At 42.9% G+C, this 23,678-nt stretch overlaps 1 pseudogene; it reads left to right on the forward strand.

Annotated features, from left to right (window-relative positions):
* Window positions 1–23,678, forward strand: part of LOC145394155 (glutamate receptor 1-like) — an 804,310-nt pseudogene that overhangs the window by 421,226 nt on the left and 359,406 nt on the right.

Consider the following 23,678-nt stretch of genomic DNA (forward strand, 5'->3'; position numbering starts at 1 on the left):
GGCAGCTGTTGATGCGGAGTAAGCGTATATTCTGAGATGTTGGAGAGTGAAAAACAGCTTATTGTTAAAGATTATGATGGAAATAAAAAGGGAGGGGGAGGGATTACCAACGATTACTTGCAGGGAAGAATGTGAGGAGTAAGAGAATTGGAAGTAAATGGAACAGTACGAAAAATTATGGAACAGAAAAAGTGGAACATGGTAAAAAAGTGTAGTGCAAAGGATTAGTGAAAAGAAAAAATGCGTAATACGGGAAAACGGCCATGTGAAAAAATGTGCGTAGTAAAAAAAAAAAAAAGTGCCTCCTGAAAAAGGACGATGAGAAATGCGTAAAGTGAAAGATGAATGAATGAAGAATGCATAGAGTGGAAGATAAATGAAAAAAATTACGTGAAATATAAAGCAAAGTACGTAGGGTGGGAGTTGAAGAATTGCTTGTACGAGAGACCATCGTAGGAGAAAAAATGGGAAGAGCAGACGAGGTTAGTGGGGGAAAAATAGGAAGGACGAAAAATACATGGAAGGGGAACACATAGTAGTAAGAGAGGGTAGAAAGTCCATCATGATATGGTATTTCGGGAGCTAACATGAAAGGGATATGGGGGAAAAGGCTTGCAGTGATATTGGAGCTGTGTGGCACGGCTGGTTGCACGTAGGAGGACTGCTGGGACTTCGGGACAGGATTTTCGAGAGAGAGAGAGAGAGAGAGAGAGTGAAAAGGTGAATAGATGAAAGGTAGAGAAACAGCCAGTAGATAAGAGTGTGTGTGTGTGTGTGTGTGTGTGTGTGTGTGTGTGTGTGTGTGTGTGTGTGTGTGTGTGTGTGTGTGTGTGTTGCTTACATACTTGAACTAAACATGTTTTTTTACCCACCCATTTCTAAGGATTTGACTTTCTTCATTGTGTGTGATATTGTCCTTGATGATGATGATTATGATGATGATGATAATGGTTTCTTTTATTACCTTTATCGTACCTTCCTTCTTGGATATCTTCTGTAATTTTCCCCACATTCTTAATTGCACAATCGTTTGGTTTCCTCTCTGTCTGTCTGTCTGTCTGTCTGTCTCTCTCTCTCTCTCTCTCTCTCTCTCTCTCTCTCTCTCTCTCTCTCTCGTTGATTTTTACGACCCTTCATTCCTCTCTCCAGATTTTTTCCCTTCCGTCTCAATCCTTCTCTTTATTTCTGTTCCTTCTTTTTCCTCTCATTCCATAATAAATTCCTCTATCCTCTTCCGATTCCTCTCTCTCTCTCTCTCTCTCTCTCTCTCTCTCTCTTCACTTCACTTCTCGCAGTCACTTACTTTCTTTTTCTTACTTTCCTTCTTCTCTCCCTCATTTTCTCGTCCGTCTATCTCTCTTCTGCTCCTTGTTTTCTCCCAGTTCTCTCTCTCATCTCTCTTTTATAATTTTCACAGTTCACTCTTCGTCATATTTCACTCCCTTTCGACTCATCATATTTCTGGTGCTTCCAAATCGCCCTTTTATTATTCCTCCACCCCTCTTGCCCCTCTACTCCTTGACCTCCCATCTCTTACTTCAGTGTTTCCTGATTTCCTCGTTCTTTGCTCTCCAAAATCACTTGCTCATTAGTTTACCATTTCTTTTATTGTCTCTTTCCTCAGTAGTCTCTCCGTACTCTAGCTTTGCCCCCTCTCTCCTCACGCTTCCCCCCTTCTCTTTCCACTCGCTTCCTCCCTCCCTCTCTTAGCGTTTCCACCTCCCCTCTCTCTCGCCTCCCTCCCATTCTCTCTCCTCTCGGTGCCTATTTCATCCATCCTTTTCTCCCTGTCCCTTACGCTTACCACTTCAGAACTCACTATTATTAATCTCTGTCTCTTTTCTCTGCTTCCTCTATTATCTCCCCTTGTAATATACTTTGTCTCTTTTCTCTGCTTCCTGTTATCTCCCCTTGTAATATACTTTGTCTCTTTTCTCAGCTTCCTCTGTTATCTCCCCTTGTAATATACTTTGTCTCTTTTCTCTGTTTCCTGTTATCTCCCCTTGTAATATACTTTGTCTCTTTTCTCAGCTTCCTCTGTTATCTCCCCTTGTAATATACTTTGTCTCTTTTCTCTGTTTCCTGTTATCTCCCCTTGTAATATCCATTGTCTCTTCTCTGCTTCCTCTGTTGTCTCCCCTTGTCATTTCCGTATTCCCTCCCAGTTTCGCCTTCTGTCTCCCTGCATCATCACACTCATCTCTTCCATCCCTGGTTGCTTACCTCCCCACAGACACTTATTCTTCCAATTCTCTTTCTTCTCCTCACCCTGAATAATCCCTTATAACGTTTCTATCTTCTCTCCTCCTTTTCCTTCTTCTCGTCCTCCTCTCTCACAATATCGTCATATCTAATAACTTTTCCACTTCTATCTTTTCTCCTCCTCCTCCTCCTCCTCCTCCTCCTCCTCCTCTCACAGTGTTTTCATAGCTGTTTTCTTCTTCCCCAGTCTCCCGATTTCCTCCCACTTGTCCTCAAAAATCCGATAGTTTACTTTCCCAACTTCCCCTTTTTCCACAGCCTCGGGAATTGATGTTCTTACTTTTCTATTTCCCTCCTCTCTGCCTCCACTTTTCTCCTATCTTCCTCACTCTTTTTTTTTTATTCCTTCCTTGTCTCCTCCTCACCTTTCAGGACGGGAAGAGAGACGAAGGAAGAAGTCCATGTCACACATCTAAGTAACTTTTCCTGTAGCTTTCGAGTGTTTCAAAATTTGTGTCATTTTTCTTCCTCGTTCCCTTCTCCTTCTCCTTCAATTCCTCGTCCGGTCTCACGGTATCCCTGCTTCCACTTCTTCCTCCTTTCTACTCCTGTCTCCTGCTTAGTCTCCAAAGACTGGAAGACAGACGGGAGGTAAAAGAACAGAGGGTCATTCCACACACGCAACCAACTTTCTCTGCAATTTCCAAGTCATCCAGAAGCTCTCTCACATTCCTCTCCCCATTCCCCTCCTCCCACTTCTCTCCTATGTTCACCACGCCTGTTTCTTCTGTCCCACCTTCTGAGCCTCCCGCTTAACCTCTCGAGATGGGAGCAGAGGCGATACCAGAAGGGATAGGTCATCACACACACACACACACACACACACACACACACACACACACACACACACACACACACACACACACACACACACACACACACACACACACACACACACACACACACACACACACACACACACTACACTTTTTTTTTTTTTTTCCAACTTTGGTGTCGTCCACAATCCCTCTCAGTTTCGTCCACAGTTATCCTTCGTTCCTCAGTCAGTTTCTCTCTATTTTTATAATATCCCTCATCAGTTTATTCCTCCTTTCCTCCCAAGTCTCTCCGTTCCTCCCGTGTCTCCTACTCCACCTCTCGGGGCGGTAGGAGAGGGAACAGGAAGTCATCTCACACAGGCACCAACTTTCTGTGTCGTCTTCGTGTCCGCCACTCCCTAAGCACGCTTCATTAGCGACATCAAAGGCCGGACTTCCAGCCTCTTCCTTCTCTCCCTTCGCCTTCCCTCCTTCTCACAGTCCATCTCGCTCTCTCTCTCCCTCTATCTTCTCTCCCTCCCTCCCACCGTCCCTCTGCCCATTACCCTCCCTTCTGCCCTCCATACATCCCCCACATCTCTTCTTTTCCGCCCTCCCTCCCTCCCAGCCGCTTCTACCCACTCTTCTCTCCACCTCGCTGCCCCCTCCCTCCACCCATCTTATCTTCCTCGCTCTCCCCTCAGTTCCTCTGTGTTTCTCATCCTCTCTCCCTCCTCCCGACCTTCCTCTTCTCTCTCTTTCCCTCCTGTTTCCCTCCACCTTTCCTCCTCTCACTGAAGTTTTCCAATAGACTGTGATGCCTTGGTAGGCCAGCAGGGGAAGTAGACACAGGAGGTTTGGGGAGGCTCTTGCTTACCCTACTTTTGCTGTTTTGTAGTTTAGTCTCTGTCTGTCTGTCTGTCTGTCTGTCTGTCTGTCTGTCTCTCTCTCTCTCTCTCTCTCTCTCTCTCTCTCTCTCTCTCTCTCTCTCTCGTGTAGGATTTCCAACTTGTGTCCTTTGATGTTTCTTTCTCAGGATTTGCGTCAGAGCCAAGACGCTGAATTCCAAGTTCTCCAGTGCCATCCCTTTTCCCATTTTCTTATTAGCGGGATTATTCAGCTCTTATTTAGGGTTTCTTCAGGTTTTAGGGCTCTTATTCAGGGTTATTCAGGTGTTAGGGCGTTTATTCAGGGTTATTCAGGTGTTTGGGCTGTTATTCAGGGTTATTCCGGTGTTAAGGCTCTTATTCAGGGCTTATTTAGGTGTTAGACGCTTTATTCAGGGTTATTCAGGTGTTTGGGCTCATATTCAGGGTTATTCAGGTGTTAGAGAGCTTATTCAGGTGTTATGGCTTTTATTGAGGTGTTAGGGCTGTTATTCAGGGGTTAAGGGTCAGCCAAGAGACTGATCTAGTATTTAGTAGAAATTATATAAAATCAGGATCACGTGGCAAGGGCAGTTGAAGCAATTCATATCCGATCCTTAAGGGAAATGTTCAGGGCAAGGCAAGGAGAAATAAGTTATATTTTGAGAGCAGTCAGTCAGTTATCAAGGTCACAGGGAAAGTCAAATGTTAAGGTCAGAGGGCAAGGTCAGCTCAAGCAGTGGGACCAAATCTGCCGGAAGAGTTACGGGTCAGGCTAGATGGAAGTGATTTCGTTTTGAGAACGCTTAGGTCAAGGTCAAGGTCACAGGGCAGTGTCGAATGTTCGACCCATAAACGAGTTGTTGGTGCTGGGCTGGTGTTGTTGTTTCAATGTTTCTTCTTTTATATTTTGAAACTGGCTTCTTATCACATGGTTATAGTTGAACGTTTTTCTCTTCTTAATCATACTTTAAAACACACACACACACACACACACACACACACACACACACACACACACACACACACACACACACACACACACACACACACACACACACACACACACACACACACACACACACACACACACACACAAATATTGTACTGAACAAATACACAACACTCCTCCTCCACCACACTTCCCACCACACCATCACAACCACCATACCATCTCCACCACAAAAAATGCTAACCGAAACATCACAAACCCACCACCAGTAAAATATAACACAGAGAATCATAGTCATATCCACCACCACACCACCGACAACCTACATCACCAGAGAAACACAAATTCCTCCACTGAAATACCTTGTAAAAGAAACACAGCCAAAACTGACTTGCTCAACGGTACTACCGTACCTACCACACCACCACCACCACCACCACCACAAGGACCTTTACCTACCACATCACAGCCTGCACCACAAGGACCTTTACCTACCATATCACCACCACCACGGGCACCTTTAACTACCACACCACCAGTACTACAGGCACCTTTACCTACCACATCACCACCCCCACAGGCACCTTTACCTACCACATCACCACCACCACAGACGCCTTTACCTACCACGTCACCACCACCACCACCACCACAGGCACCTTTACCTACCACATCACCACCACCACACACCTTTATCTACCACGTCACCACCACCACAGGCACCTTTACCTACCACACCACCACCACCACCACCACCACCACCACCACAGGCACCTTTACCCACCACACAACAACCACCACAGGCACCTTTACCTACCACACAACCACTATCACCACAGGCACCTTTACCTACCACACCACCACCACAGGCATCTTTACCTACCACACCACCACCACAGAAATACCTCACTAAAGAAACAGCCACGAAGAAAGACTTGCTCAACAATATTACCTAAGACACCACCACCACCACCACCACCACCACCACCTCCACAGGCACATTTACGTAACCACACCACCACAACCACCACCACCACCACTTCACACACATTACCTTATTACACCACCATCACCACAGACATATTACCTTACCACACCACTACCACCACATCCACCACAGGCACATTAACCGTATCACACGACCACCACCAAAAAAATATTACTGAAGAAACACACAGAGAAACGACTCTTTCCCTCACACCACCACCATCACCTCCACCACACCACAACCACCACCGCCGCCTCACCTCTTCTGTTTTGACGCGTTAAGCTGGGTAGGTAAAAGCCAGCACGCTCCTGTAAAAGTTTGTAGTGGCTGGGGTGCGTGTGAGTGGAATAGTCAATGTATTATCAGGGGGGCCCATCCCTGTGAATAACAGATGATTGCATGTGTGGGGGTCGGTGCAAGAATGCCAGCTACCTATGGACACCTTCTTTTCTCCCGTGTACTCAGCCCTTGCCTTTATTATTTCCTTTGACTTTTCTCCGTATGTTTGTGCCATTGCTTTATTGCATTTTGACCTCCTTGCATACTTAATTTTTCCCTTGCCTTTTGATTTCACTTTTCTTTCTCTTCTGCTGCTTTCTTAATATCACCAGTCTCTTCAGTACAGTGAGATATATTTCTTGCTTTCTTCTTGCTGTTTCCTTTGCCTTTTTTCTTTATCAGGGCGCCCCGTCCCTATGAATAAATGATGCTTGCAAGTGTAAAGGTCGATGCCAAATACTAGGCGCCTGCAGACCTTCTCCCCACTCCCACGAGGCTTACCTTCTCATTTTCTTTCCTCTTTTCATTTCTGTAGCTTTCCTTAGTGCAATGGCTCCCTTCATTTTAACTTTACATGTTTTACTTTTTTCCCTTTCCCTTTCCCTTTCTTTTAACTGTTGTTTGTATTTTTTAACAATTTTGCACTCTGGCTTTAGTCCCAGTCTCTACGATTTTTTTTTTTTTACTTTATTTCCATACTTTTTGTTATTTCTTACTTGGCTCCTCTTCCACGTTATTGTCTTTATTTTTGTGCACTCCAGTTTTTGCTTCCTTCATTGCTCTGATGTGTTTATATTTTTGTCTTTGCTACATGCTGTCTTTTCCTTGTTTGTTGTCTCCCCCAACTCTGTGAATTACTAATGATTGCAAGTGTTAAGGCCGTTGCAAATACAACATTGATTGCAAATGTAAAGGCCATTGCAAGAATACCAGTAATTCCAAGTGTTAATGCCTTTGCAAAAACACCATTGATTGCAAGTGTAAAGGCCATTGCAAGAACACCAATGATTACAAGTGAATAGTCCATTGCAAGAACACCAACGACTGCAAATGTTATGGCCATTGCAAGAACACCATTTATTGGAGGTGTAAAGGCCATTGCAAGAACACCATTGATTGCAAGTGTCAAGGCCATTCCAAGAATAAAGCACCTGTGGGCCCTCTTCTTTCTTCCTTGTGGCTCACCCTAACCCTCTGTCTGTGTTCTCTCTTTTTATAAGTGTTTTTGTTTTTTTTAGTTGTGCAGTACCATGATATTTTTTATTCGTTCCACATGCATCTACCTTTTTCTCCGCCCCTTTCTCTTCTATACAGTTTTGTTCTGTTTTCCCGTATTATCTTTCAAATTATATTCTCACTACTCACCAGTGTCTTCTTTCTAGCTGTCAGCAGTGATTGCAGGTGTAAAAATCATTGACCATTTATTTTCAGATCAGCGTTTTTATTCTGACAGCATATCTGTATCTGTCTGTCTGTCTGTCTCTGTCTGACTATATCTCTCTGTCTTAGCTTGTCTGTCTGCCTGTCCCAGTCAGTCAGTCAGTTAATATATTTACCTAACTGTCTCTCTATCAGTATCTGTCTGTTTGTCTGTCTGTCTGTCTCTCTCTCTGTATATCTGTTTATCTGTCTGTCTATCTATCTGTATACTGTATATATATATATATATATATATATATATATATATATATATATATATATATATATATATATATTATATATATATATTTTATATATATTATATATATATTGTTTATATATAACTCTCTCTCTCTCTCTCTCTCTCTCTCTCTCTCTCTCTCTCTCTCTCTCTCTCTCTCTCTCATTGTTTCATTTATTCCTCGTAATGTAATGGTAAATCGATACAGAGGTCATCAGATTAATGCATGTGGTTGATACTATCCTTGTAGGCGTCAAGGTGGAGGGTTGGAAAGACAGGGGAAAGGAGGGATTAGAGCAGACCCTCCAGTATAACAGATCTTTCCCAGCCTGATTAAAACTGTCTGTAGGTAGCAACAACAAAGTGTAAATGACATCACTCAAGTTGTTATTAGCTGAATAAAATCATCTCACGTTAGTTTCCCCGATCGTGAGAGAGTTAATGGATACGCTATTTATACTCTGAGGCCGCTTTGAGTCACCCGCTCAATAAACGTCATGAGAAAGTAGGAAGTCAGTATCAAATGTCAACAGATTCGTATGGTATAATTCATCCTGTTGTCATTCTTCAAGATTCTAGTGCAGACGTGTGCTCGATATTACTGTTTGTGTCTGTATGAAAGGTAGCTTTGAAGATGACAGACGTATACTCGCTGACTTTGGACGTGTTGTTATATTTTCTTCATGTTGTGTCCAGACGAACGTAGAGTAGACTTTTGGTATAAATCCCTCACTTGCTGCTTCACTGCAAGAGGCCTCCCCCAGGCTTAATGTAATATACCAATAAATTCCGTCACCAGAACCAAAAAGTCAGTAGTATCTTTTTTCCAGTTTGTGTAGTCTTGACGTGAGACCTTGTGTGAATGATTGGTGGTTGGCAGTTGGACGAATGCGTTGGTGTTTGGGATTTCTAGTGTTGATGTGAGAGTTCGTGTGTGTGGTTGTGTGGTTGGCAGTTAGTGGAATGCGTTGGTATTTGGGATTTCTGGTGTTGATGTGAGAGTTCGTGGATGTGGTTGGCAGTTGGAGGCATGTGCTGGTGTTTGGGATTTCTGGTGTTGGTGTGAGAGTTCGTGTGTGTGGTTGCGTGGTTGGCAGTTCCAGGGATGTGTTGTTGACTCATTCTTGCTGCCTTCAGACGATTTGCGAGTTACGAATACTCTGTTTGAATATGTAAGGTGAATAAAATCATCTGGAAGAAGCAAGAAAAATCACATAAAAGTCATCACTGTACTGGATTTCTTAACATTATTTTGTTAGCTTTGTGTAATTTTTTGGTTGGAGCGTGTGAGTGGGTAGGACGGGAAGTGGCTGTTGGTATGTATTATGTATTGGTTCCCTCCCTCCCTGCTGCCTTGCTGATAGTAATGCGTTTAGCGTTGCATCACTGCCTTCTCACCATCTATAAAGGGTTCCAGTCAGCTCTCATGATTTAGACAGGAGGCGTTTGGGACATTTTTGATGTGCGTGATTATTTTTTAACCTGAGTTTGTCTGTGTAAGGGTTAATGAAAGCTATATCTAACCCCTCCAGTTCGAAAAATCTCTCGGAAAGCTGAATGAAAACGTCTGGTGATATCAGGAATATCTGAAAGTGACACATCATTAACGCGTCAGGCACTGGTATGGAAGAGGTGCTGGGAAGCCGATATTTAGACTAGGGGAAGACGTGTCTGTGTCTTTGGTATCTGTTCTTTGAGTTTTAGGATGTGGAGAGAAAAGTCTGGCTGATGGTAATGTGTTTAGCTTTGCGTCTTTACCTTCTCTTTCGTTTCTCGTTATCTCCAGCTCTCATTTATTTATTTATTTTTTTTTTTTTAAGAATCGCTGACTTCTGTTTCCTCTTTTTCCAGCTCTCTTGTTTTTATATTGAAATATTGAGAACTTCTGGACAGGGCTCATTGTTGGAATGACGTGAATAATATATTGAAAAATCTTTTCTGTAAGGTGATGCCTTTTTTTTTTTTTTTCACCTCCAGACGATTTTACATTGTTCATAGGTTCTTTAGACTTGAAGGGTTACATACGAATGGCCTGCAGATTCCTTTCAATACCAGGGCATTCTCCTTTTCTTCCCGCTTTTGTCATCTCCTTGACGCTATTCTTTATTTTTCGTTTATCGTCCCCTCCCTCTTCCTCTTTGGTTTCGTCTCATTTCTTCCCTGTTACCTCCAATTGCCCTTCTTCTCCCAGCCCCTTCTCCTCTCTCCTCCTCTTTAATGCTGTCTGTTTCCCTGTTACCTCCTATTTCGTCCCTCCTCCGTTCCCTTGTTGTTCACCTCCCCTCCTTCCCAGTGCTCACTTTTCCCGTTACCTTCCATCTCCCCTTCTTTCTGCGCTTCCTCTCCCCGTCTCTCCCGTTCCCATTGCTGTCTTTTCCGTTTTACGTCCTATTTCCCCTTCTTCTCTCCCAGCTCCTTCACCTCTATCCTTCCGAATGCTGTCTTCCTCCCTGTTACCCTCGACTTCTCCTGTCCCTATTCCTTCACCTGTCCTCTTATTCCCAGTGCCATCTTTCTGTTTCCTCCTACTTCTTTCTTCTCCCAGTTCCTCCTTCTCGTCTGTTCTTCCTGTATTTTATGAATACTCGACCCTCACCTCCTCCTCCTCCTCCCCTATTCTTCCTATATTTTATTGGTACTCGACCCCGTCCTCCTCCTCCTCCTCCTCCTCCTCCTCCTCCTCCTTCTCCTCCCCCTCTTCCTCCTCCTCCTCCTCCTCCTCCTCCTCCTCTTGCTATATTTTATGGGTACGAAGTACTGAACTCTCACCTCCCATCAGAGCGTGGCCCACAGTGGATTCAGTCAAGCACGTTAATTGGCCAGCATATTTATGGTGATCACAAGTGTCTGTACGGCAGAATAATGACCGAAATAAAATGCATGGGGAAAAGGGAGAAAGGGAAGAGTAAGGCATTATGGAATTCATATCGGTACATATAACATACAGACATACATACAGTATATAGATAATAGATAAATAGGTAGCAGGTAGGTGGGTAGATAGTGCGTGTGTGTGTGTGTGTGTGTGATAAAAACAGGAGAGATGAAAAAAAAAAAAGGAAAAAAGAAATGGTGAAATACAGGAGTGGGTGAAAATGCGAGAGTTTAAGTTGGATAAAAATAAAGAGGGATAGTGTGGATTTTTTTTTTTTACATTTATTTTCGTTGGAATAACACGCACGTTAAGAGAAACACACCTGGAAAAAAATATGGGAATACATGAACACCTAGACTACGATTTATGTAAGAGGGAAGAAGAGGCAGAAGGCAGAGACACTTAGGTGGAGATTAATATGAGAGAGAAAATGGAGGGGAGACAAACTTACATAGATACACAGACCCCGAAGTGCTTTGTAGGTGATCAGTAGAAAGAAATTATGAGAGAGAGAGAGAGAGAGAGAGAGAGAGAGACCGTACAAATGAGTGGGAATATTGGAAAGCAAAAATCGCTTGTGTTAGTGAGAATACAGAAGTTCGTAAGATCAAGTAAGACAAAGGAAGGTGTGAAAATGAGAGCGAGGATAAGAAAGATTTGGACTGTGAGAGAACAGGAGGAAAGAGTGAGAGGGCAAGATCAGAGTGAGAAAATGTATGGCCAAAGGAATGGAAGCTAAACTGATGGTTCTTGGTGGTGACTGTGATGTTGGTTGATGAATTGGTTGTTTCGTTGGTAGTGATGTTGCTTGGTTGTTTTGGTTGGTTAGGTGGTGAAAATAGTTGGTTGGTACTGTAGATATAAGAGTGATATTTAATTTGTTGATGCCTGGTTGCTGGTGATGGTAGTGAGGTTGGTTGGAGACGATTAGGTTGGTTGGTTGGTTGGTAACTGTGATCTTGGTAGATTTGGTAGTGATGCTGTCTTAGTTCTGTTTATTTTATATGACTGGTTGATTGACTGGTTGATGGTTATTTATTTTATTTTATTTTATTTTTTTTTACGTGTCCGACTCTGGGGAAAGGTTTCAAGGCCTGTTTCTTGGGGGCAGTGACCTATCCCAAGGCCCAGTAGTCCTCCTACACCTCCACATGTCACCACTTCGGCGCTAACGCCCACCATCCATATTGAATACATGCTAGGGCTGTCTCGTACAGGACTGGTGTACTGGTATTAGCGGGGGTATTTTTACGACGTCAGATTTGGTATTGATTTTTGTGTAGTTATTTGGCTGATTGATTGGTAACGATGGTGATTGGTTGACTGGTTGTCGATGCTGGGTGGTTGGGTGGCAGATGTGGTGTTTGTGTTCTTAGATGGGTGGTTTGGCGGAGAGTATCTATAGTCGCGACAGCGAGAGGTGGCGGAGAAGCGCCTCCCTCAGGGAGGAGTGAGGAAAAGGCTTTCCTTCTCTCGTCCCTGATTGGTCTACGGTGATGAGCAGAATGGGGAGGTGTGAGAGCGCTTATATTTCCCTCATAGTACCGTCACCAAATTGATCGCCATGGTTCGAAGCTTTATTTATTGCTACAGCAGTTAATATGTGTACACAGACTATTACGTATGGTATATCACAATACATACAGGTGTGCATGTTGATATTCTAGAATATGAAAGTCCAGCCAAAAACATTTAAGGAGTAAAACATTAGAAAGGACAGGATAATACTCACCATAAGCCAAAATCAGGGAAGGAGAGAGAGAGAGAGAGAGAGAGAGAGAGAGAGAGAGAGAGAGAGAAGAATACAGAAAGAGAAACACGTGTGCTTTGAGGGAGTGGTAATGACAAGATCAGGTTCACCGGGACATACTTGTCAATCCTAAGCCCCTTTCTTCTCTCCCCTATCCCGTCGCTCCAGAGGGCATACATGCATGCATTCAGACATATATTTATACATACAGTGTGTATATTATATATATATATATATATATATATATATATATATATATATATATATATATATATATATATATATATATCTATATATATATATATATATATATGGGAATTAAGCAATGAGTGTACACAATCATAAAATAATCTATGTAAGCTTTGTCTTGTCACTTTAAAGCACTGGACGAAACTTTTGAAATAATTCTTTAGTAAACTTCTCATGCTTGTGAATCTCAGCTATTTCTCTCAGAAAAACCATAAAGAAGGATTTATGTACCATATGGTTGGGAAATATTCATTCAGTATAAACTGGCTTAAACCAACACGAACAGGAGCATCGCTCATTGTGAAAACTTTGTTCACCTGTGTCAAGATTTTTTTTTTTTTGATCGATTGAACGCAGGTATGCTAAGTTTATATTTTAGAATAAAGTATTAGAATGGCCATACAATATACATCTCAAGCCAAAAGCAATGCATTCCGTCGGACAAGCAGACAAAGCAGCTGGAAGGTGAGGTGAAGAGTCAAGATGCAAAATACAGAGGAAACAAAGGCAAACATTCTCTGAGGCTCACACTGCGCTCACGTCCCTGGGGATTGTCATGGAGGGCTGAAGGGAATCACAGGTCACAAGATCCACCTGTCCATACTTGCCACTCCTTAACCCTTTCTTCCCTATGTTGCTCTTCTCTCTCTCTCTCTCTCTCTCTCTCTCTCTCTCTCTCTCTCGAAACACACCACAACAAAATGTAAGCGAAATAGTATATCTATATTTTCCCCATTTGTCTTTCCTTCCTCCGTTCTGTTATTAAAATATATATATATATATATATATATATATATATATATATATATATATATATACGTGGAGGGATTGCATATACCGGTGATGACTTTATTGACGTGGAACAGTGTACAAGTCCTGGAGTATGATAGTGAGAGGGGCGCGCGCGCACACACACACACACACACACACACACACACACACACACACACACACACACACACACACACACACACACACACACACACACACCAGAATATATTGTCCCTTGAGAATTAGCCTCCCTCCTCAGGTCACACACACTCTTGGCTGCCTTTCATTTTAACTTCCTTCTTCCTTATGTATTATGAAACTTATTTCTACATCAAATCCTTTATCAATACTCATCTTATGTTTCCTTTTTTCACTCGAGAGAGAGAGAGAGAGAGAGAGAGAGAGAGAGAGAGAGAGAGAGACAGACAGACAGACAGACAGACAGACAGACAGACAGACAGAGATGGGTTGAAGGGGGGAGGCTGGTGCAGTACATTTAAGGTTATTAAATTCGGCGATGAATTACGGATGACTTGATGAGCCTTATAATGGGATACTGACTGCATAAGTACAGCATGATAAATACAATATTTTCCTTTGTATTTCAAGACCATGAAAAAAGAGATTATAAAATATAATGAAAACACATCACAACAAAATGTTACAAAAAACGCACATACATACATACAGAGAGAGAGAGAGAGAGAGAGAGAGAGAGAGAGAGAGAGAGAGAGAGTAGCACCAGACAGGTGAAGATGTCTTTCCAGATTAGACGGTACACCTGTACTGGTCATCAAATGGACTCCTAACCTCACTCACGCACCTCCCACCCTACCATCCACCAATCACAGACATTCCAGTGGGAAGAGAGTGGGATGAGCTTCTCCGCCACCTCTCGCTGTCGCGACTATAGATTGTCAGATTGTTAGTAATGGTTTTTAGTGACGGTAGAATGATTGTTTGGTTGATGATAGTGACGGTGGCTGTTTGTGATGGTGGTTGGCTGTGATGTCTAATTTGTTGTTGGTGGTGGTGATGCTGGTGAATATTATTAGTGGAAATAAATTCCACGAGAGAGAGAGAGAGAGAGAGAGAGAGAGAGAGAGAGAGAGAGAGAGAGAGAGAGAGAGAGAGAGAGAGAGAGAGGTGTAGACATAATGCCTAAACAGATTGATAGATATATAAGTAATGAGATAAATAAAAAGATACATAGATATGGATAAATATGCACATATTATCCCAACAACAGTGGTGGCTGCAGAACATGGCTGCCTACACACTGTACGAAATAAATATTTTCGCTCTAATGGCTTATTAAATTTTTGATTGATGATTTCCATGTGTGATTGATGTTTTGCTGAATTCAGGATACACAGCAGTACTATATTTGACCATTTTTTTAGGAATTTTAATTAACTCTGTGCAGTGACGTATTTTGTCTTGCTAATACAAAATTATTATTATTATTATTATTATTATTATTTTTATTTTTTTATTATTTTTTTTTTTTGGCGTGTGACTGACTTCTTTGAATATACTGAACAGCATTGTCCTTCCTTCAAGATTTTATTCTGTGACCATAATTAATTCATTTAGTTCGGTGGCTTTTTGTTTTTATTTTTATTTTTTCGTTTATTGTTACCACCATTTTTTTAACACTTCATTCACACCTGTGTTAATCTGAGACGCCCAGTTAATCCTTACTATGTAGTGACTTTTTTTTTCGTTTTCCTGTCACCCGCAGACGATTTTTCAGTGTGTATTTGACGTCTATTCACCAGTTTTTTTCTTTACTTTCTGGAGCCTCCGTAACCCTACCTGTGTGTGGGAAAAAGTCGTAATGATGATGTTGATGGTGATGATTGTGAAGAGGATGAGGACGATGACGACGATGACGATGTAATTGACGTTTGGCTGAATATACAAAGGAATACTCTACTCCATTCTGATATCTGTTATTCTGTGTCCTATACCCCTTCCAGATGGTGTCCTGTTTCATTTGGTTTATTTGTGATACCAACAGAGGGTTTTACTCAAGTTAGGCTGTACCTGTAGTAGTGAGGGGGGTTGGGGAAGGCTGTATCTAACCAGTCGATGTAAAAGCTCTTCAGAAATTTTTAAGGAGTGGTAGCATTAAGGGAATATAAAACAAAACGTTCAGGTAAATGGGTTAATGTGAGGCTTTTTTTTCCCCCTCTCGTGGTGCGGTCATCCCAGTTATTTGGGAACCGAGCGTGTTTATGCTTCTACCATTCACCTGTCATGGTCGGGACACTTAATATTCTATACCAGTTAAACCCAAACGATTGTATTCAGCTGAGTGAGTCGTAGGAGCCTGATGTTAAACAGAATCTTGACTATATTAAAGACACACCATCACCCACCATACCGAATGTCCTTTGACCTTCACCCTGTTCCTGTCTATCACTACAATATTCTCCCTCACCTTCTCGTCACCTTCCTCAACAACCCTCAATTCTCCCTTCCGCCCCTCACCTCACTTCTTTTCTCAGTTACCCCTTCCTCTTACCTCTCTCTGAAACTCCCATTCCTTCATCCCTCCCCATACTACCCCCATCCCTCTTACCTCTCTGCGAAACCCCTACTCCCCTCATCACTCTCCATGGTACCCTCTCTTCTCACCTCATTCCTTCACTTCTCTCCACAACATCTCTCCACAACACCCTCTCCTCTCTAAATTCACCCCCTCATCTCTCCCTTCAGTGCCCCCCTCCTCCCTCACACCCCACATCACTCTCATTTGCCCCTTTCCCCCATCCCCCACCTCACCATCGTGCCCCCCCTTTCCCCCACCTCACCTCTGTATTCCCCTTTCCCCCACCTCACCTCTCAGTGCCCCCCCCCCCCCATTCCACCTCGTCACCTCACCGTGCCTGCATTGTAGCAATACGTTGCAATAATGAACCAGTCTCAGTGCAGGGCGTACCCAGTAGGCCACGTGTTATTATTGGCAGCATATCATTGACGGCCTGGGTCCTGCCTGTTATCGCTGCACCTCCTACCGCCGCTGGGAACGAGGCCACTGATTTGTTGGGTGGAAATGTGTGCTGGTTGATTATTGTGCTGAGGTGGTCGTACGTATTGCCTTATTGCCTGTGACCTAACCTAGAATAGTACAACTTAACCTGACCTGACTCATCTCGACTAACCTGCCCTAATAAAACTTAACCTAACCGTGCTTAAACCCTGCCAACCTAACCTAACCTGTCTGAACCCTGCTAAATATAACTTAACACAGCTTAGTCTAACGTAAACTAACTTCACCCAGTCTTATTTAAACTGACAGAAACTCACCGTACCTTTAGTTTCCTACTGTCGTCACTCCTCGTATCAGCGCTTGGAATGTGGCCAGTGATTTGCCTGGTATAAATATGTGCTGATTGGCTGATATTGTGCTGAAGTTTCCGTAGGTATGTTTGCTGGTGTGTGTGTGTGTGTGTGTGTGTGTGTGTGTGAGAGAGAGAGAGAGAGAGAGAGAGAGAGAGAGAGAGAGAGAGAGAACTACAAAATAAGCTTGAAGCTGGTCAGAGAACTGAATACAGTAATGAGAGAGAGAGAGAGAGAGAGAGAGAGAGAGAGAGAGAACTACAAAGTAAGCTTGAAGCTGGTCAGAGAACTGAATACAGTAATGAGAGAGAGAGAGAGAGAGAGAGAGAGAGAACTACAAAGTAAGCTTGAAGATGGTCAGAGACCTGAATACAGTAATGAGAGAGAGAGAGAGAGAGAGAGAGAGAGAGAGAGAGAGAGAGAGAGAGAGAGACTGTATGCAAATATGTTGGGAATATTCCAGACGCAATTCACTTACAGCGAAAAAGAGAGATTTTAGGGTGATTTTTCCACCTCCTCCATTTCAATGTCATCATCATCATCATCATCACCTCCGCCATCGTCATCATCATCACCGTCATCTTCATTATCTTCGTCATCATTACGTATTATTTTTGTTGCTATTATTATTATTATTATTATTGTTATGAATTATTATTAGTATTAAGTGGGAAATTACTCTGCTCTTAACGTAGTATCTGCGAGAGAGAGAGAGAGAGAGAGAGAGAGAGAGAGAGAGAGAGAGAGAGAGAGAGAGAGAGAGAGAGACAGACAGACAGACAGACAGACAGACAGACAGACAGACAGGCAAACAGACATAATGGAGAACGAGGAAATAAGGGCATGGGAGAACAGGGTTGTAATCCAAGGTGTAGATGGGGATAATGGCTCACCTGCTTCCTCTCAGTGTCTGGATTGATGACGAATTTATGTGAATATAGATACAGGATAAAGGTGGGAATGTGTGGAACAAAATTGAAGATATAATGAAATGAACAGAAAAATGAGGAATAGATAAATGGGAAAATGTAGGTTGGTTTATATATAACATTCATTTTCACTCCACTGGTGATGCTTGTGCGCTGTGGGGTCGGCTGTCAATGTCTTAAGTGTATAACCTGCATCACTTACTCATTTAATACTCCCCCTTCCACGCCCACGCCCACACCAGGAGACTGAGCCGTCACCACAACACAAGTTACAGTCAGGCGACTTCCTAGTGAAGCCTTGTTTACAAATGACTGAATGGAGATCAATAAAAAAAATGTAAAAATAGTGAAAAAAAGACAGTGAAAAAATGCAAGAAGGATATGGCAATGGAATGAAAATGAGTGGAAAAAAATGGGGTAGGGATGGGGAACAAAAGTACAGGAAAAAACTTCAGATGGAAGGAAAAAACGGAAAAGGAAAAGATGTAGATGGAAAAAGGAAAACAGCGAATGAGGAATGGAAGAAAGATAGAAGGACACAAAAATGAGTGAGAGAATTATTAAAGGAAGGAAAGATGGCAATGAAAGGAAGGAGCTGGGGAGGTGCGAGAAGAGTATCGTAGTGGGTGTGGAATGAGACTTTCTCCCATCATTGATACCGCCAGTTATTACTTTATACTCCATAACCACTGCGAATCCGACATACTTTCCTAGAACATTTAGTGCAGAAGTCTTAGGACGTCTCTCTCTCTCTCTCTCTCTCTCTCTCTCTCTCTCTCTCTCTTTCTCACCTTTGTGTGTGTGTGTGTGTGTGTTGGTATGTTTTAGTTAGGTAGGGTAGCTAGGTAGGTTTGTAGGTAGGTACACTGGCTATTGTAAACATATATTTAAAAATCCCCACAAGTAATGTCCTAGACTTTTACGCCTACGGAAATCAGCATAAATTTTAGACCATTTGTGTTTCTGGTGATAAATGCGCCTTCATATGTCTGGCCCAATTTACCAGCATCATACATTCTTATCATGGTGAAGGGGGAGAGTGGAGGAGCGAGGGAAGCGTCTGTGTGTGTGTGTGTGTGTGTGTGTGTGTGTGTGTGTGTGTGTGTGTGTGTGTGTGTGTGTTTGTGTGAAAAAGAGAGAGAGAGAGGGGGAGGGGGGTCAGAGTACAAAGGAGTACAAAGAAAAGCAAACAGCAACACACCTGTTGGTCCTTTCGTGGCTGTTTGGTGTAGGGAAAAAAGTGGAGGTTGAGGGTGGGATTTGGGAGGGATGCAAAAGTGGTGGTTTTGTTGTTGAGTAACTCCTGTCTGGCCGAGCAGACACATCAACCGCATTGCCTGCGCAAACGCCATTGCAGAGCCGTCGTGTGCAGTGAACCAATGTTCCTTCGAGGCAGACAAAACCTTACCACAACGAGACGCGAAGAAGATTGTAGAGTTTTGGTTTCCGGATGGACGCCGCATATGCGTCTCGCCACCCAGTTAACAGGGGCACCATAGGAGGCTCCACATAACCCGAAGTATGACTGTGGTAACCACCCAACGATGTAACTGATTTCCTGTGTTACAGAAAACAAATAGTCTTGTCACTCAGTGTAGAGCCACCTGAAGGAGAAAGAATAGTAATGCAAGAGGTTGGGAGAAACAGGAAAACAGGATGGCAAACACAGAAAAAGAATGATAAAGGTGAAGGAAGAAGTAGGCAGCACTACATCAAGTTTGCTGCTAAGTGATGGACGGCTTCCCTCCCACTTTGTCTCTCTTCCATCATTTTCCTACTCCCTCCTCTCTCTTACCCTACCTCCCTCCCCCCTTACCTCCCTTCGCCCTCTGTCTACCACCTTCCTCCCCTCTCTCTCCGTTTCTCTCTCCATTAATCTTCACACTCTCAGCATTATTCAACATCATTCTCTCTCTCTCTCTCTCTCTCTCTCTCTCTCTCTCTCTCTCTCTCTCTCTCTCTCTCTTCCATAACTTCTCCAGCATATTTCCCACTCCCTTCCATGTTGAATCTCACACACGTCATTAACCTTTCTCATACATTCCTGCCTTCCTTCCCTCCTGCCCTTCATATATATTTCATTCATTTCCCCTCCGTCCCAAATTCCTTACCAAGTGCATCCCACTTCTTGTTTATGTAGTTTTCTTACATTTTCCTTATACTTTCCATATAATTTTCCTCACAGTACCAATCAGTTTGTACATTTACTTGCTCTTTCCTGTAATTTCCTTCTCCCCTTCCCTTTTCTTGCGTGTTTAATATCCATATATTTATCAAACATTTCTCCTCATTCCAAATGTCTTTCCTATATTAACCATACTCCTTCCATTCTCTCATTCTCTCTCTCTCTCTCTCTCATTTGCCTCCCAACCAGTGTTTGTCTCCACCCCCCCCCTGCCCCCTCCGGGATACCCACACATGTGGACACAACACTATTGCTTACCCCCACCCCCACCCCCCTCCGCCTCTCCTGGTTCCCTCCATCTCTCCCCTCCCCCTCTCTTCTTGTTCCTTTTTGTCATTCTATTTTTCTTCCCGTTCTCCTCTCCTTTATTTTTCTCCTCCCTCCTCTCCCTTTCATTTTCCTCCTACACATTTGCTTTTCTAACATGCATCTCGTCTCTCCTTTTCCTTCCCTTGCCTCCGTCTTTTCTGTTCCCTCGTCCCAAGCCTGTATTTTCTTCTCCTATTCTTTTTCACCCTTCCTCTACAAATATTTCCTTCTATTTCGCCTTTCCATTTTTTTCTATCTCTGCCTCTCACGCCTTGTTCCTTCTTCCCTCCTCACTCTCTGTTTTTCACCTTTTTTTTTTTTTCCTGTCCCTCTCGCTATCTTCATGCTCATCTTTTTCAGTTCCTTCCTTCCCCCACATCTTCCCTTCCCTGCCCTTCCCTTCCCTCTTTTCCTCCTTTTCTCTGCTTCGTTTCATCTTACCTTTCCTCCCTATTTTGCAGTGTCCATCCTTCTCTCATGTTTGTCTTTTTATTTCTTTCACTCCCCTTCTCTTCCCTTTTCCCCTCTTCCCTCTTCCTTTTCTCTTCTTGTTCTCCCCCTTTCTCTTCTCCCCTTCTCGCCTCATTATGCATTCCGGTTCACTTTCTAAGTTTCTTTTGGCACTACGTTTCTTTGCCTAACCTTCTATTTTTTTTCCTCTGCCATGGCAGTGTTTTCTCTTTTTTCCAGCTAAGATGAAGGCGGATATTCTTGTCGGGTAAAGAAGCTCTGTCGATATGAATTCGATATAAATAACGTAAAGAATAAAGTTCCGGTGTAATATTCGAAAGGATATGAAGCAACAAACCCACATCCACCTGTATATTCCAACAAAGATACAATTATGTATTATTTGCTGTTTATTTCAGGATAATTTGTTGGTTAATTTGGGTTTGTAGCATCATTTAGGGGGTTTGAGTAAGTCACTTGGGTCTCGAATGGAGGGTTCGTGGCATATATCATTTTGCCTTGTAACTGGGAGGAGGCTTTGTTTTGAGATGAAGTTGGGGTGTTAGATTTAATTATATTTCTTTTATTCGCTCCTTTATGTATTTAAAAAAGATCCTTTATAACTAAATATTAATGGTACGTGACATGCTGGCATCAGAGGACACGTAATTTGCCTGAAGATGGCCTGTGGTGCGCTAAAATTCGGATTTCAAAGTGGTTTTCAGAGTATTTTTCGTCATTTTGTTACATCCTTGTGTGTGTGTGTGTGTGTGTGTGTGTGTGTGTGTGTGTGTAATATTGGTAAATAAAAAGGCACTGTTCAGAGTAAAATGGTGTTGAGTGAAAGGTGTGGGTGTGGTGTGAGTGTGTGGTGATTGGTGTGGGTGTGGTATGAGTGTGTGGTGATTGGTGTGGGTGTGGTGTGAGTGTGTGGTGATTGGTGTGGGTGTGGTGTGAGTGTGTGGTGATTGGTGTGGGTGTGGTGATTGGTGTGGGTGTGGTGATTGGTGTGGGTGTGTTGTGAGTGTGTGGTGAATGGTGTGGGTGTGGTGTGATTGGTGTGGGCTTGGATGATTCATGGCGGTAGGTAACGGCATATAAATAGGGACCCGGAGGAGAGACGGGGATCATACGTCACCCTGGAGACGCTGCGGGAGGAGGGGTGGGGATTTGCTGGTGGTGGAAATACAGTATAGCAATATTTGTGGTGTGTTGTGGCCAGATGATGGGAAAGGTGGTGGTGGTTGGTGGGGGAGGGTGGTAGTGGTTTTGATAGTAAAGATGGTAGTGGTTGGTGGGAATCGTTAAGGTAGTAATAGTGGGAAACTCTATTGTGATGGAGGGGACGTCGGAAGTATTTAGTGTAGTGGTAGTTGAGATGATGGTAGTAGTGTTGGATTGTGGTGGTGGTGGTGACAGTTCAGTAATGGTACCGTAACTGTAGTTAGGTTGGTGGTAGAGGTGTGGATGGTGGTAGTGGTAAGGATGGTGGTAGTGGTAAAGTTGATGGTAGTGGTAAGGGATAGTAATAGTGGTGTGCAGGGCGTTAGTACTGGTGATGGTAGTAGTAATAGTAGTAATGAAAATGGTGGTAGGAATTGTGATAGTGTTGGTGCTTGAGATGGAGGAAGTATAAGTGGTAATGTTAATGGCTAGGAAGTTGGTAGTCATGATTAAAAAACAACTGGTGATGGTGTTCTTGTTGGTGGTGGTGGAATTGCTGGCGATGATGATGGAGACGGTGATAAATGTACAAAAGAAAGTGAGAATAGTGACAGACATGTTGTAGGCTGTTGCATAGGGGGCCCAGATATTTTTCTTCTTAGACATATTCTGTGTGTGTGTGTGTGTGTGTGTGGCAACACTGTATAGTACATAAATACCCCTACCGATAATGTTTACTCCCTTAACCACGATGTCTTTTATTGTCGTATTATTTCTATTGCCAGACGGTCTTATATCGCCCTGGAAGGACTTTCAAATTGAAGGGGTTAGATAGCCTACTTAACCTCTACACTAAGATGCAACGTAACTAAACTGAATATTACTGTCCAGCGGGCGTGAATTATTTTTCGTTTTTCATCCTTGCAGTAACTGAATGTACATTTTTTAGACATTACAAGTGCTCGTGGGCCCTTCGGGCCCCTCGCACTTGCTCCTGCGGAGGGCTCTCGCGTTTATGTGTTGTTCTAGTGTAACGTTGTCACTTGGATTTTTTGCAGCTAACCAATTGATCGTGATATTTGCAGCTTCGGGAATGGAACCCAAGTTGTCCGGACGCAAGTCCGAAGTACACACACAGACACACGGCTACTGTTACAGTTTATTTTAGTTCTACCTCTGGGCAAAAAAATTTACGGAGATCCTATACCGGGCTCCGGGAGCAGCGTTTTTTGGTCAAAATGTGATTGCTCATTAAATATAGTAAAAGTTTTTCAATCGTGATGGGACCAAGTTATTTTTACATCAGCGATTTTTTTGCGATTTTTGTGCCAATTTTGATGCGATTTGAATGTGTAGATTCGGCTGCCCAAAATACACACACACACACACACACACACACACACACACACACACACACACACATGGCTAGTGCTATAGTATATTAGATAAAGCATGAAAAGTGTTATGGGAAGTAGGAAATGATGTAGATAGTTGCAACACTGATCAAGCCGTCCCCACAACACAAGAGAACTGAACTATGCAATCAATGAACGTAAACAGGCGGACTGTGTAAAGTATTAAAAAGTTTCCGAGATACAGAAAATGATGCAGGACAGACACATAACGTTGAATGAGCCGTCCCCGTAACACACGAGAATTCCTTAGCAAAGAGGCAAAGGAACGTCATTCATAGACCATCATGTATAAAAAAAAAAAAAAAAAAAAAAAGCAGACGCATGGAAATGGTTTCAGGAATTAGAAAATGATGCATGGTAGGTACTGTGTGTGTGGTGTTGCAAGTAGGGGGAAGCAGGCCCCCCTCCCCCAGAAATATTTAGGAAAATTTATTATATATTGCAAATTATTACGAGAGAGAGAGAGAG

The sequence above is a fragment of the Coenobita brevimanus genome, chromosome 1, assembly GCF_032717465.1.
Source record: "Coenobita brevimanus isolate Jiangsu-jjx chromosome 1, ASM3271746v2, whole genome shotgun sequence".
In the NCBI taxonomy this organism is placed as follows: Eukaryota; Metazoa; Arthropoda; class Malacostraca; order Decapoda; family Coenobitidae; genus Coenobita; species Coenobita brevimanus.